General features: G+C 43.0%; 1 protein-coding gene across 1 annotated transcript in view; it reads left to right on the top strand.

Annotated features, from left to right (window-relative positions):
- Positions 1-12534, top strand: part of TMEM117 (transmembrane protein 117) — a 232981-nt gene that overhangs the window by 215467 nt on the left and 4980 nt on the right. The gene's annotated exons all lie outside the window — the stretch shown is intronic.

Here is a 12534-nt window from a genome sequence, read left to right as displayed (position 1 = left end):
AACCATGCTGTGAAAAAGACCATTTCTCCATATTCTGGTGTCTGCTCATGAAATGTACTTTACTCAAATACACACACATTGTATTGCTTGTTACTGTTTATACCACAGTAGCCTTAGACAAATAAGACTATAACTTTAGAAAGGATCTCCTCAAAGGATTTGCAATACAAAAGACATGCAATGGTAGTAATCAAAATGAAAAAATGCTAAAATGTGAAATTACTTGCCTGGATTCCCAGAACCCAGGTATCCCACTGCTCATCTCTTTTATTAGGACTTTGGCCTTTCTAGTTCATGGCTGCCAAATGTTTTATTTGCCTCATGAGATTCACACGCACAAAGACATGGCATGAAACATCCCACAAACAAGATTAGGCATATTTCACCCTGGCATGAATTCCATCTGGAGAAATGAAATTTTTGAAGTCAGAAGGCAGTTTTCTAGCATCAGACACTTGCTGTCTCCTGCCGTGAAAATGCCTACAGGGTGACCATAATAAGAAGTGGAAATACCTCACTTCTTCCTCAACTGCCTTCCTGAGTTCACTGATCTCAGTCTCGGTTCAGACATTGTGAGTTTGGAAAATAGATTTTAGCAGTGCTTCCTGCCGCAGCAAGTAACATACAAATAAGTTACAAAGCTGTTCTTTTATACCCCGCATGTTGACATCCTATTGTTTCTTTGCAAATATCTTTGCAAAAAGGAAATAGATAAATTGCTTTTAATAGTAAATTCAAGGACTGCCAGTGCTTATGTGATGGCAGCTTCAGAATTTATACTGGATTGTGGTTTTCCTTCAACTGCATCAAGAATCACTGAGAAGCAATGCTGGAGGTTCAAAAGATGAGCAGGAAAAATATTTTTCTAACGTTTTCCTGTCATGTACTTTGTGAGTGCATTAATTTTTGCTTGAACAATGAAACAGGAAGACCTGTAGAACAAGAATCTTTTTGTAGTGAGGTTCTGCATGTAGCATCCTGATATACAGTCTTACCTGAGATGTGGAAGGGCCCTGCCAGTGTCAGTGTGAAATACTATTTTTAGGGACAAGATGAGGGGAAACATCAGCCCGGTAAAAGCGCATGTGAGCAGCAGAACATGTCAAGTGCTGTGATATGTCTCAGACTGCACACAGCCAGTCTGGGGTGTTCCACCAGTCAAGGTCAATCTGTGCACACACAGGGAGTGGCAGGCAGTGGGTGAAACACTGCCCTCCTTCACCTATCCCAACAGCAAGTGCATGGCACTAGGAGTGGTGGCATCAGCCCCTACCTCTGCCCCAGTCTGGTAGCAGGACAAGAAGGTGGAACAGGGCCACACCTGCATCTTCTACCCCACTGCTGTTATAGAATCATAGAATCAGAATGGTTTGGGTTGGAAGGGACCTTAAAGATTATCTAGTTCCACCCCCCTGCCATGGGCAGGGACACCTCCCACCAGACCAGGCTGCCCAACGCCGCATCCAACCTGGCCTTGAACACCTCCAGGGATGGAGCATCCAGAGCTTCCCAGGGCAACCTGGGCCAGTGTCTCACCACTCTCATCGTGAAGAATTTCTTCCTAATGTCTAGTCTAAATCTGCCCCTCTCCAATTTATAGCCTTCCCCCTCTCTCTCCCCTGCTTCTGAAACCGGTATACTGGACAATGCAGTGTACAGCAAAAATGACCTTTCTAACACACTTATATGTCCTGGTGGCAATATCTGTCCTGAAGAGAATGGTTTCTCTGGGGCAAAATACCCTTATCTCTAGGGAAATCCAAAGGATCACAGAACCATGATTGAAGTAACAGAAATAAACAACTTTCCTGGCTTACACCACCCCTGGGGCCTGCATGGAGACGGTGAAAGGAAAGGCAAGGCGTAGTGGGTTCTTGTTGCTGGATATGGAGTGATTCCCCAACACCACATGCGTAAACTCCTTCTGCAACAGATGAAGCTGCTCAACCCTCCCCACGAGCCCCACTGTTAACCCAGACCTCGCTACACCAAATGTCACATGGCTGAATTATCACAGTCCTCCCAAATATTTGTGCAAAGAATTCATGTGTGCATATGTAAATATTGTCTCCTTTAGCTATCCATATGCAAATTCAGAAGGAGGACAAAAAATTATTAGAGTAATTATGTTCTAGCAGTCTTAATGACCTCTGAATGAATATCCCAGCCTAAGGAGAGTTCAGTAAAAAAGATGCCTCCTATTTGTTGGTGCTTTCCCAAGGCTTAGACTCCAAAGCAACAAAGTAGCCTCCTTTTCCCCTCATCCTGGATCTCAAAGTGTTCCCTATATGTCACTCTTGAAGTCTTACATTGCACCTTGTACGCTAAGAAAGAAACTGAGCAATTACAGCTCTGAATCAGAACAGGGTAGGTCTGTGTAGCTCCAACTCATAGAATCATAGAATCACAGAATAGTTTGGGTTGGAAGGGACCTTAATGATCATCTAGTTCCAACGCCCCCTGCCATGGGCAGGGACATCCCACTAGATCAGGCTGCCCAAGGCCCCATCCAACCTGGCCTTGAACACCTCCAGGGATGGGGCAGACACAACCTCCTTGGGCAACATGTGCCAGTGTCTCACCACTCTCATGGTGAAGAAATCCTTCCTAATATCTAGTCTAAATCTGCCCCTCTCCAGTTTGTACCCATTCCCTCGGTCCTATCCCCACAAGCCTTTATGAATAGCCCCTCTCCAGCTTTCCTGTAGGTCCCCTTCAGGTACTGGAAGGTCACTATAAGATCTCCTCTGAGCCTTCTCCTCTCCAGGATGAACAAGCCCAACTGTCTCAGCCTGTTCTCATATGGAAGGTGCTCCAGCCCTCCGATCATCTTTGTAGCCCTCCTCTCAACCCATTCCAACAGCTCCATATCCTTCTTACATTGAGGATTCCAGAACTGGACACAGTACTCCAGATGAGGTCTCACAAGAGAGGAATAGAGGGGCAGAATCACCTCCCTCAACCTGCTGGCCACGCTTCTTTTGATGCAGCCCAGGATACGGTTGGCCTTCTGGGCTGTGAGTGCACATTGCCAGCTCATGTCAAGCTTCTCATCAACCAGCACCCCCAAGTCCTTCTCTGCAGGGCTGCTCTCAAGCACATCATCCCCCATCGTGTACAGAAAACGGGGATTGCCCCAAGGCAGGTGCAGGACCTTACACTTGGCCTCACTGAACCTCATGAGATTCTCACAGGTCCACTTCTCCAGTCTGTCCAGGTCCCTGTGGATGACATCCTGTCCTTCCAGTGTGGCAACTACACCACTCAGCTTGGTGTCACCTGCAAACTTGCTGAGGGTGCACTCAATCTCACTGTCAATATCGTTGATAAAGATATTAAACAGCACTGGTCCCAGTACAGACCCCTGGGGAACACGACTTGTCATGGATCTCCATCTGGACTTTCAGCCATTGACCACTACTCTTTGAATAAAACCATCCAACCAGCTTCTTATCCACCTTACCATCCACCCATCAATCTCCAATTTAGAGAGAAGGATGTTGTGGGGGACTGTGTAAAAGGCTTTACAGAAGTCTAGATAGATCACATCTGTCGGTTTACCCATGTCCACTGCTGTGGTTACCCCATCATAGAAAGCCACCAAGTTGGTCAGACAGGACTTGCCCCTGGTGAAGCCATGCTGGCTGCCATTAATCACCTCCCTGTCCTCCATGTGCTTTAGCATAGCTTCTAGGAGGATATGTTCCACGATCCTCCCAGGCACAGAGGTGAGGCTGACAGGTCAGTAGCTCTCAGGTCGTCTTTTCTACCCTTTTAAAAATGGCCACAATGTTACCCTTCTTCCAGTCACCAGGGACTTCTCCTGACTGCCATGACTTTTCAAATATCATGGAGAGTGGCTTGGCAACCACATCTACCAATTCCCTCAGGACGCTAGGATGCATCTCATCAGGTCCCCCAGACTTGCATATGTTCAGGTTCCTCAGGTGTTCACAAACGTGATCCTCCTCTACTGTGGGAGGGAGTTTACCCCCCTGGTCACCATCTTGCTGTCCCATAATCCAGGAGGGGCAAGGAGAGCAGTTATCAGTGAAGAGTGAGGCAAAATGTTGTTAAGTACCTCAGCCTTTTTCTCATCTGTTGATACATGATCCCCATTTCCAGTCATCAGTGGGGGTACGTTCTCTTTGACCTTCCTCTTTTGATTGAGGTACCTGTAAAGGCCCTTCTTGTTGGTCTTTACTTCCCTTGCCAAGTTCAGCTCCAGCTGCACCTTGGCCTTCCTGACTTCATCCCTACACAACCGGGCAGCGTCTCTATACACGTCCCAGGTTCCCTGTCCCTGCTTGAACTGCCTGTCCAGTTCCTTCTTCTTTTTTATTTTAACTAGTAGTTTAACTCACAGAATCACAGAATCACAGAATCACAAGGTTGGAAAGGACCCATTGGATCATCGAGTCCAACCATTCCTAACACTCCCTAAACCATGTCCCTCAGCACTTCATCCACCCATTCCTTAAACACCTCCAGGGAAGGCGACTCGACCACCTCCCTGGGCAGCCTGTTCCAGTACCCAATGACTCTTACTGTGAAGAATTTTTTTCTGATATCCAATGGATAGCTTGTTCCTCTTATCACGTCTTTCATGTGTCTTCTATAGTCACTAGAAGTTCCTTGCAACAATAAACATCTCTCCTCTTAGCTAAGACAATTTGGCAGCAATAACAAGTCCCCTGAAAAAAAGTAGAAGATACAACCATTCTTGCTAGTGAATGTGTATAGAATACTTGGAGGAAATCTGAAGTGAAAAACAAAGGTGAGGACCCCAAAATCCAGCTGGCTATCTGAAAGCCAAATAACATGCTGTTCCACCTATGTCAAAGACTGCCACTCACAAAAAAAATATTTGACATCTTCTCTGCACAGCTGTGAGATGGGAAAAATTGGAATGCATTCTTTCAAATGTCTTTGCTTCTGTGCCACTTCTTCTTAATCAAATTCAGTTTTGTATGTATGAGTTCCCACTGCTTGTAATGAAAGACTATCCCACCTGTGTAAGGATAAGTTATCTTCTGGCCAGATAATACCAGCTCTATACTCTTTACTTCATCTGAGACCTGCTTCTTTTAAATACATATATCTTATGACAGTTTTATCATCCAGACTTAAGCTTTCCTTCCTCCTAGTAGCTTATGCCAAAACTTCACTTTGAACAACAATATTAGGAATGTGAGACTGCTAGAATTTTTTCCTGCTGACTGGATCCTTTTGCAGGTGAATTTAACAATGCCTCTAGTTTTAATAATCTAAACTGATATTCTTGTTGGCAGAAGAGCCTGGATATTGTTTCCTCACAGCATGGGAGATTTACCAGATGGCGTAACAGCACTTTCAATCAATCAGAGTTTGTAACTCTGAAGAAAAAAAATGCCTAAAACAACCTGAAAGGGATGAAACTAAAATTCATCAGCCTTTTAGATAGCAGCAATATATGAAAGTCATGTTGTCTATTCTGACAGTTTGTAGAAAGCTGATATTCCCAGGGCCTTATCTCACGTGGCATTGTCTTTAAGTTATTTTGGCAATGTTCTTGTTTTGGTAGAAGGAAGAACTTTGAACTCTGAGCAGATCTGCAATTTAACCTTGAAAGAAATCAATGTTCCCCTCCTGGAATCATCTGCAGTTGGGCTCTGGTGTGAGCGGTCTGTTTTGCAGCCCTCGCGCAGTATGTGGATTTGCTGAATGAGTTGAAATTTCTCAGTCCTTGCTGCAGGTACTGCCTGAGACCCTGGCTTTGTGTTCAGGGCTGCATCCTGTGGTGCAAAAAGGCTCACAGATATTTATTTCATTCCATGTATAGCTTTAATCCCACTTTCTCTACCTTGTTTTGCTTCACTTCTAAAAAGACTTCTTTGAATTATGCCTGCTTGCTAGGCTGTGCTTAACTTTTTGCACAAGCCCTCAGACACAAAGGGTGATGACTTTTAACAATGTCCTTAAGTTCACCCTGGAAGTGAAGGTGCGCTTGCTTTCCCTGGCTCTCCACTGCTCCATTGCACAGGAGCACCTCCTCTCTATTTGGGCTCCAGAAACCTTGTTGCCCTGAAACAATGCGACAGAATTAATGCCACTCTAGAAAGTTCCCCAGTGTCTGCAGGTGTGGGAGAAGGCTCCAAAGAGCTAGTTCCCAAAGGAGCCCAGGGATACCACATACCATGGTGTTTATCGGAACCTGGGAACTTCACTCACACTGGAAAATTTAAGTGGATTGCAGATAATTTATTGTACTACCTAATTCAAAAAGTTCTCCATCTTCTGTTTCCCAGCGAGGGAGGTGACGGCTGCAGCTGTGGGGAAAGTGCAAAGAGGCTGCCGGTACGAGTGTCTTGAGAGGTGACCTTTCTATGAAGGACACAAAAGATCTCCTATGGTGTGACTGACAGTACATAGCAGTGCCTGAAGAGTTTCACGCTGCCTGTAGCGTTGTGAGCTCCTGCCTCTGGCTTGCTCCATCTGGGGAGTGTCTGCTGATGGTGAGGATGGTTATCCCTGGTAGCACTGAAACTCGGCTTTTTCTTTTCTGGATTCAATTAACCTAGAGCTGTTACCAGTCATATTTGACGACTGCCAGCAGTCAGTCCCTCCAGCAGTCTTTAACTCACAGAGAGACAATACTGAGTTGCTCATGTGGTGGCAGGGTTTACCAGGGTTAAAAAGAAATAAGTCAGCAGGCATCTGGATCTATATATTTACACTTCTTACGGCAACATCAGATGTGACCTAGGTAGGGCATGTGGCAAGATCAAATACCAGGCAGTAACATGCTATGAAGAGCATATTAGCAGCTGAGTGTCAAAAGTTGACACAGGCAGCAATCTGTTCAAAAATACATTCCTTGTATGCCAACATCTGTGGGGGCACAGAGTATTCAGAGTAAGAAGGGTCAGGTCTGTATCTTTTTTCATGTTTTAAAATGGCTTTCATGGACCTGTTAGAGCACTTCTACAGAGATGTAATCAATGCTGGAAAAGGAAGAAAAAGACTGAGTTACAGTAGTAAAAATCTATTATTAACCTGCAGTCCGTTGGCAAGTCTTGATCGATGTGGATGCTCAACTCTTTTGAAAACAGGAGATTGTATATAGGTGGCAGAATACAGATTCAAATGTGTCTTTAAGCAATAAGAATTTGAACTTCAGCTGAGAAGATCCAGAGCTGAGGTGCTTTATAGGTACTTGTTCTTATAATGGCAAAAATACTTTTTCCAACACTGTCTTTCTCCCTCTTTTCTGTCAGAGCTGTAACATCTGGTAGCTTGCAGAGAGTCAGCATGCTGCGGAACATCAAGGCAAAGACTCTAATGCATCTGAAAGGAAAAATGACCTCTGGACAAGGTAGAGCATACAAGTTTGAGAAGAAATGAATCCTGACCACTGCAGGTCATAGCTCAAAAGCACAATTTCCACTCATTGGCATGGTCTAACTTCAGTACTAAACTAATCTATGGCAGTGACCACCTATGACCTGTAGACTAAATTTTCAGGATTCTCAGCAAACTCTAAGAAAGAGGAGCTGGGAAAGTGAGGTGCATCTCCTAGGAGGCATGCATTTTCTTTAAGCATCACTTGGAATAATTCACTATTTTAGATGGTCATTACGGCCCACTTTTTAATAAACTTTTATGTTCTAATAGTTAAGTCTGCATTTATGTGTATGCATGCTGGAGGTATATAATACCTGAAGGGAAGAGGTAAAGAAGATGGTGGCAAACTCTTTTCAGAGACAGGACAGAAGGCAACAGGCACATTATTCCAGTGTTTTACTCTCTGTAGGAAATTCTTTGCTTTAGGGACACAGACTGGTTGGTGCAAGCTGCACTGTTGTCATAGTCCAATTGAGGATCATCCTCCTCATGTCACCTCACATAGCTGCTTCCCACAGGCTCCAGGGGCAGCACCAGGTTAATTGTTCTCACTGTTGACCTGAGGGAAGAGCTGGAGCTGGGTGCTGCTGGGTCCAGAGGTTGAATTGCAAGGTCATCTTCTGCAACCCACCCCATGACACCGGTGTTTATGATGCCGTGGCATGGAGGAAGTGCAAGTTGCCCCACAGGGAGAGACCTCATCTCTCCATGCTATACCAGAGGGGATTGGAGCCATTTATCTGCTTATTAGCAGCACCGAACTAACTGGCAAGCTTTCAGCTGTGTATTTAGGATCAGTATTGGCAACACAGCAGATAAATTACAATTCAAGACACTTAGCAAATGTTGATAAACAACCAGAAATTTCTAAGCACATTTTCCATAAGTAATCCCCAAAATTTCTAAGCATGCACACACATACACACATGCACGGTTAAGTGTATCCCCCTCCTCTGGGGTGCTGGTTCCCCAGCCCATGCACCTCTCCTTCAAGAGACACTGGAGCACCTTACCCTCTAATCTATGCACTGAGAACATATCTCACAAACCTCTTCACACCCTACAGCAATGCAACTCATCATCATCAGTGTACTGGTTGTGCATAGGCTGTTCACATCTTCTAGGAGCAGTGGGCTGCTTCTGGCATCACCAGCCCTGTCTTTGGTGGCTGCTGCTTCTCCTGTATCAGTCCTGGGTCTTGTCCCCAATCCTAACTTCTCACACTCCTTGAGATTTCTTTCTGGGCTGACTCTTTCTTTTCTCATCATTCTCCTGGTATTCTTCTACCTACTGTTCAATCCATCTGAATGATGTCTCAAGTAAACTTCACCATTCCTTCTCTCCTCATGGTGTTGCCAGTTTGGGGCAACTTCCCTCCCAGAATGCACAGCTTTATGTACTGTGCTCACACTTGCTGTGTACACTTACCTCATTACCACTTCAGCCACTGTTATCTGGGCATTTATTTATCAAATGTATAAAGAATTACACTTGCAAATTCTCCAGCTTAAGGTGGCCTGTTTACATAGGTGAAGAGCAGCGATTAATGTCTTAATAGAGCAGACAACATATTGTGATTTTGAGACCTTTTTCATCCCCGCATGCTATCGTCATTTGTTTTTCAGTACCTCAGATTTCATCATGTATTCATATCCTCAACTGCTTTTGTCTTTGGCCCTCGGCCTGTGTACTACATCTTTTGGGAGGCTGTTTTTCACCTCAAATATATAGGTAGAAAGAGTCAATTCATTAATTCAGATACCATTCATTATTTTATTAAGATCTTATAACAGACCCTGCTTGACTCATACATATAGGCATGATATCCACTGAAGTAAACAGTGCTCAATTTGACAGATGAGCAAATTTTTCTTCTCAGGAGCTGGGGAGTCCCGATTCAGTTAACAGCTCATAATTGTCTTGATTCCACTTCCCATGTGCTCCCAAGTGATATCTCGTAAATTTAATAGAGGCAGTATTTGTCAGTTCTTGAACCTGATTGCTAAGATTACTTTTTCTGCTGCCACATCCAGAAGGGATGTTGCTTTACTCTCACGTTTAATTATGTATCCACAACAATAGCCTCGTCTGATTTGACAAACACAGTTTTCATACTATTCATCACACTCATTTTTCAACAACGGTTCCTGGAATACAACGCATTCATTTTGGTTTCATCTGCCGATAGTTCACAAAGTTGATTATGTCCTTTCATCCTTGCATGTTGAACCACAGGACAATACCCAATGATATTGAGCAGATTTCATTTTCTGCTTAGCAGTGCTGATGTGATTTAATTTGAGTGTCTTGTCTGCCCCTTGCCAGAAATTCTCTTGTGGGATAGATATTAGCCTGTAGCTGTATTGCCATGATGAGCTTTCTGTGAGGAATGCTTCTGTAACATACAATCCAGTTGTTACTCGTTTTATCCCTCTCGTGGTTGGAAATTCCACAGCCCTGGGATACCAACTTGATCCAATTCACAAATGTTTGTTTATGACAGTTAAAGATCCTCAGAAAGATGACTTTTGGAGCAGGTATCTCCCACTCCAATGGGTTATTGTTCACCAATGCAAGAGGACTGGCAACATTTTATTGTAATATGGGAGGCTCCCTCCAAAAAGCACCCTAAAATGTTGTAAGACTAATCTAAGATAGACCTGAAATATTGTTGGACACTTAAACCAAATGGGCATGCTCTACCCTGCCCCACAGAGGTGTGGAAAGGAAGGAAAAAGGTGAGATCAGAGAGACATGTCCAGCCAAGGAAGCAGGGATGAAAACAACCAGAGCAAGAGCTGCACTGAGGATCACATCTGTGAGCCACTGATTAGTTGTGAGCCCAGAGTGAAAGCATTGGCACCTGCTCTGCAGAAACTAGTTCCAGAGGAAATGTTCTCAGCTGCAGGTTGAGGATGAGGGCACATGCTTAGAAATACTGAAAATTAACTGATCAAGATGTCTAGCAGTTAAGGAAACAAATCGCAGCAGCACGTTCAACTTAAAGGCTTTCATTCTCCATACTAATTAGTTACTTGTTCCAAAGCTCTCAAGATTCTCCCTCACAGTTTTTGTGCCCTATCCTTGCTTACAGTGTTTTCAGATGTTTCTTTTTTTCAGGATAAAAAGCTTTGAATTATCTTGCTGACTATAAGTTGTCACTCAGTCTCAATTCTTGTCTGTTGCCTTGTTAAAAAATCAGCTCTTTGGGAAAGGAACTGTTCAATGCCCTGTGGTGAGAAAGAACAGTTTCTCAACTGAGCATAGAATTGCCAGTAACAAAAACATCCTCTTTCTTATTTATCCTTGAAAGTTTTCAACAGTCATGGCCTTGTGCACAAGTTGTGTGGAAAAAATAGTTTATAGCAACTTGCATGAGTGATGATACTTCATCAAGTAAAAAATTATAATTAGTGATAATATATAAATTTAATGCTAGGTTCCAATGGTTTTGTGCTCAGGCATTGATTTATGCTTTACAAAAGTAGCTTATAACTATGATCTCCTTGCTACCATTGCACAAAAACAATATTTCATCTCAAATTGTACATCCCCTGAGAATTTTAAAAGCAATATGAGCATGCAATCAGCCAGAAAAGGAGGAAGCATTGCTTTTATGTCATGGTTTGTGCCCCAATTTCTTTTTTGAAGTTAGATCAGCCAAAAATATGTTGCACAAGTTTCTTCTCATTTTGTGATGTCTCTTACAAAATGATTTTTAAATTCCATTTCTAGAAGAACAGTACAATATACTTTTAACAAAAGTAAGCTTCATAAGGCATCATAGGGAACATTACATTCTGTCTGCCTATGTTGATATGCGGAGCCATTGATTTTTGAACTTTCAGTTGATATCAGCCAAAACAGAATCTTTCATCTGAATCAGCTATGCTTCAGAAGATACAAAGGAAAGGGCAGTGGATCCATACCATACTATATCTAGTTTTGCAACACAAAAGTTGGCTTCCATAACTTCCTTTCATTCATTTAAAAAGCTTTATGCAGTCCCACTATGTTTCGTACTTTTGTCCAGGCATCAGGGAGGACTGTGTCATTGTTCACCCCCAATTTCAGCTCTCTGAGACTCACACGATCATTGCCTTTGGTTTGAACTTCCTGGTTTCAGTTTAAAACTTCAACCTGGAAAACTCAACAGGCAATGATGAAGGGCCAAGCTCTTGAGCTTATAGTGTTGTACCGGATAAAACACTTCAGTGTAGGGTTGTGTTGACAAGGCCTCAAAGTAACCAAACTCAGCCCAGGGGTGGCTGTTGTCACTCTGTGTCTGGAGTGCTTGAGATCTGAAGGAAATGGATGTAGCAAAGCAGAGAGAAGACCCAGGCTGAGCTTTTGGTTTTATCATAGACCTTTGACAGGTTTGCACTTTAAAAGGATTTAATATAAAATTGTTGCACGGATCTTGTTTGTATTCTGCTGCTTTCCACCAGTATATGACAGCCCTGCATTTGCACACAAATTCCCTTTGTGAGCCGAACTACTTCAGTAGCTCTCCTGATGGTGACATGTGCAAAATGGAGTACTTGCATTTGAATTTTAGTTTTCTTATATTATAGGGGAATTAGGCTGTACCAATAGTGCTTTAGATGCACTAAATGCAAACACTAGCTTTCTTGAAGCCAACTTCACAATCAACTTATGGGCAGTGACATAGCCATGGAGGAACTGTTGTGGAGGACTCTTCATACAGTCAGCCCCAGTTAATACAGAGGTTTTACAAGAGACCATGAATCAAGCAAATGAATGCAGTTTCTTTTTGCCAAGCAATGTCTCTCTATGGAAAAAAATAACGTATAATATGCACTGTGAGTGGGATGGCCAACCAGAGCTAAATGGATAATTCTTATTTGGCATTCCTGTACAATGAGTGATTCACTTGGCAATCACAAGGTCCAATTATCTTTTAATGCTCTTTTTGGGAGTGGGATTATGATGTTTTGTGCAGACAAGTAGAAAACCATTGCTTTCACTAATAAAGTTTTAGATTTTATTAGTGAGTGTATTGGAAGATTTAACTTTTTTCAGCTCTCTGTCTAAATTTGAAGATTTTTTTCTATATTAATATTGGTGTTGTCTCTAGTCTTGGTATTAAAAATTGCCTGTTATTTTAATGTGTTCCATGACACCCACAGA

The sequence above is a fragment of the Cuculus canorus genome, chromosome 1, assembly GCF_017976375.1.
Source record: "Cuculus canorus isolate bCucCan1 chromosome 1, bCucCan1.pri, whole genome shotgun sequence".
NCBI lineage: Eukaryota > Metazoa > Chordata > Aves > Cuculiformes > Cuculidae > Cuculus > Cuculus canorus.
The sequence above is the reverse complement of the archived record's forward strand: the minus strand, read 5'-3'. Positions and strand labels throughout refer to the sequence as shown.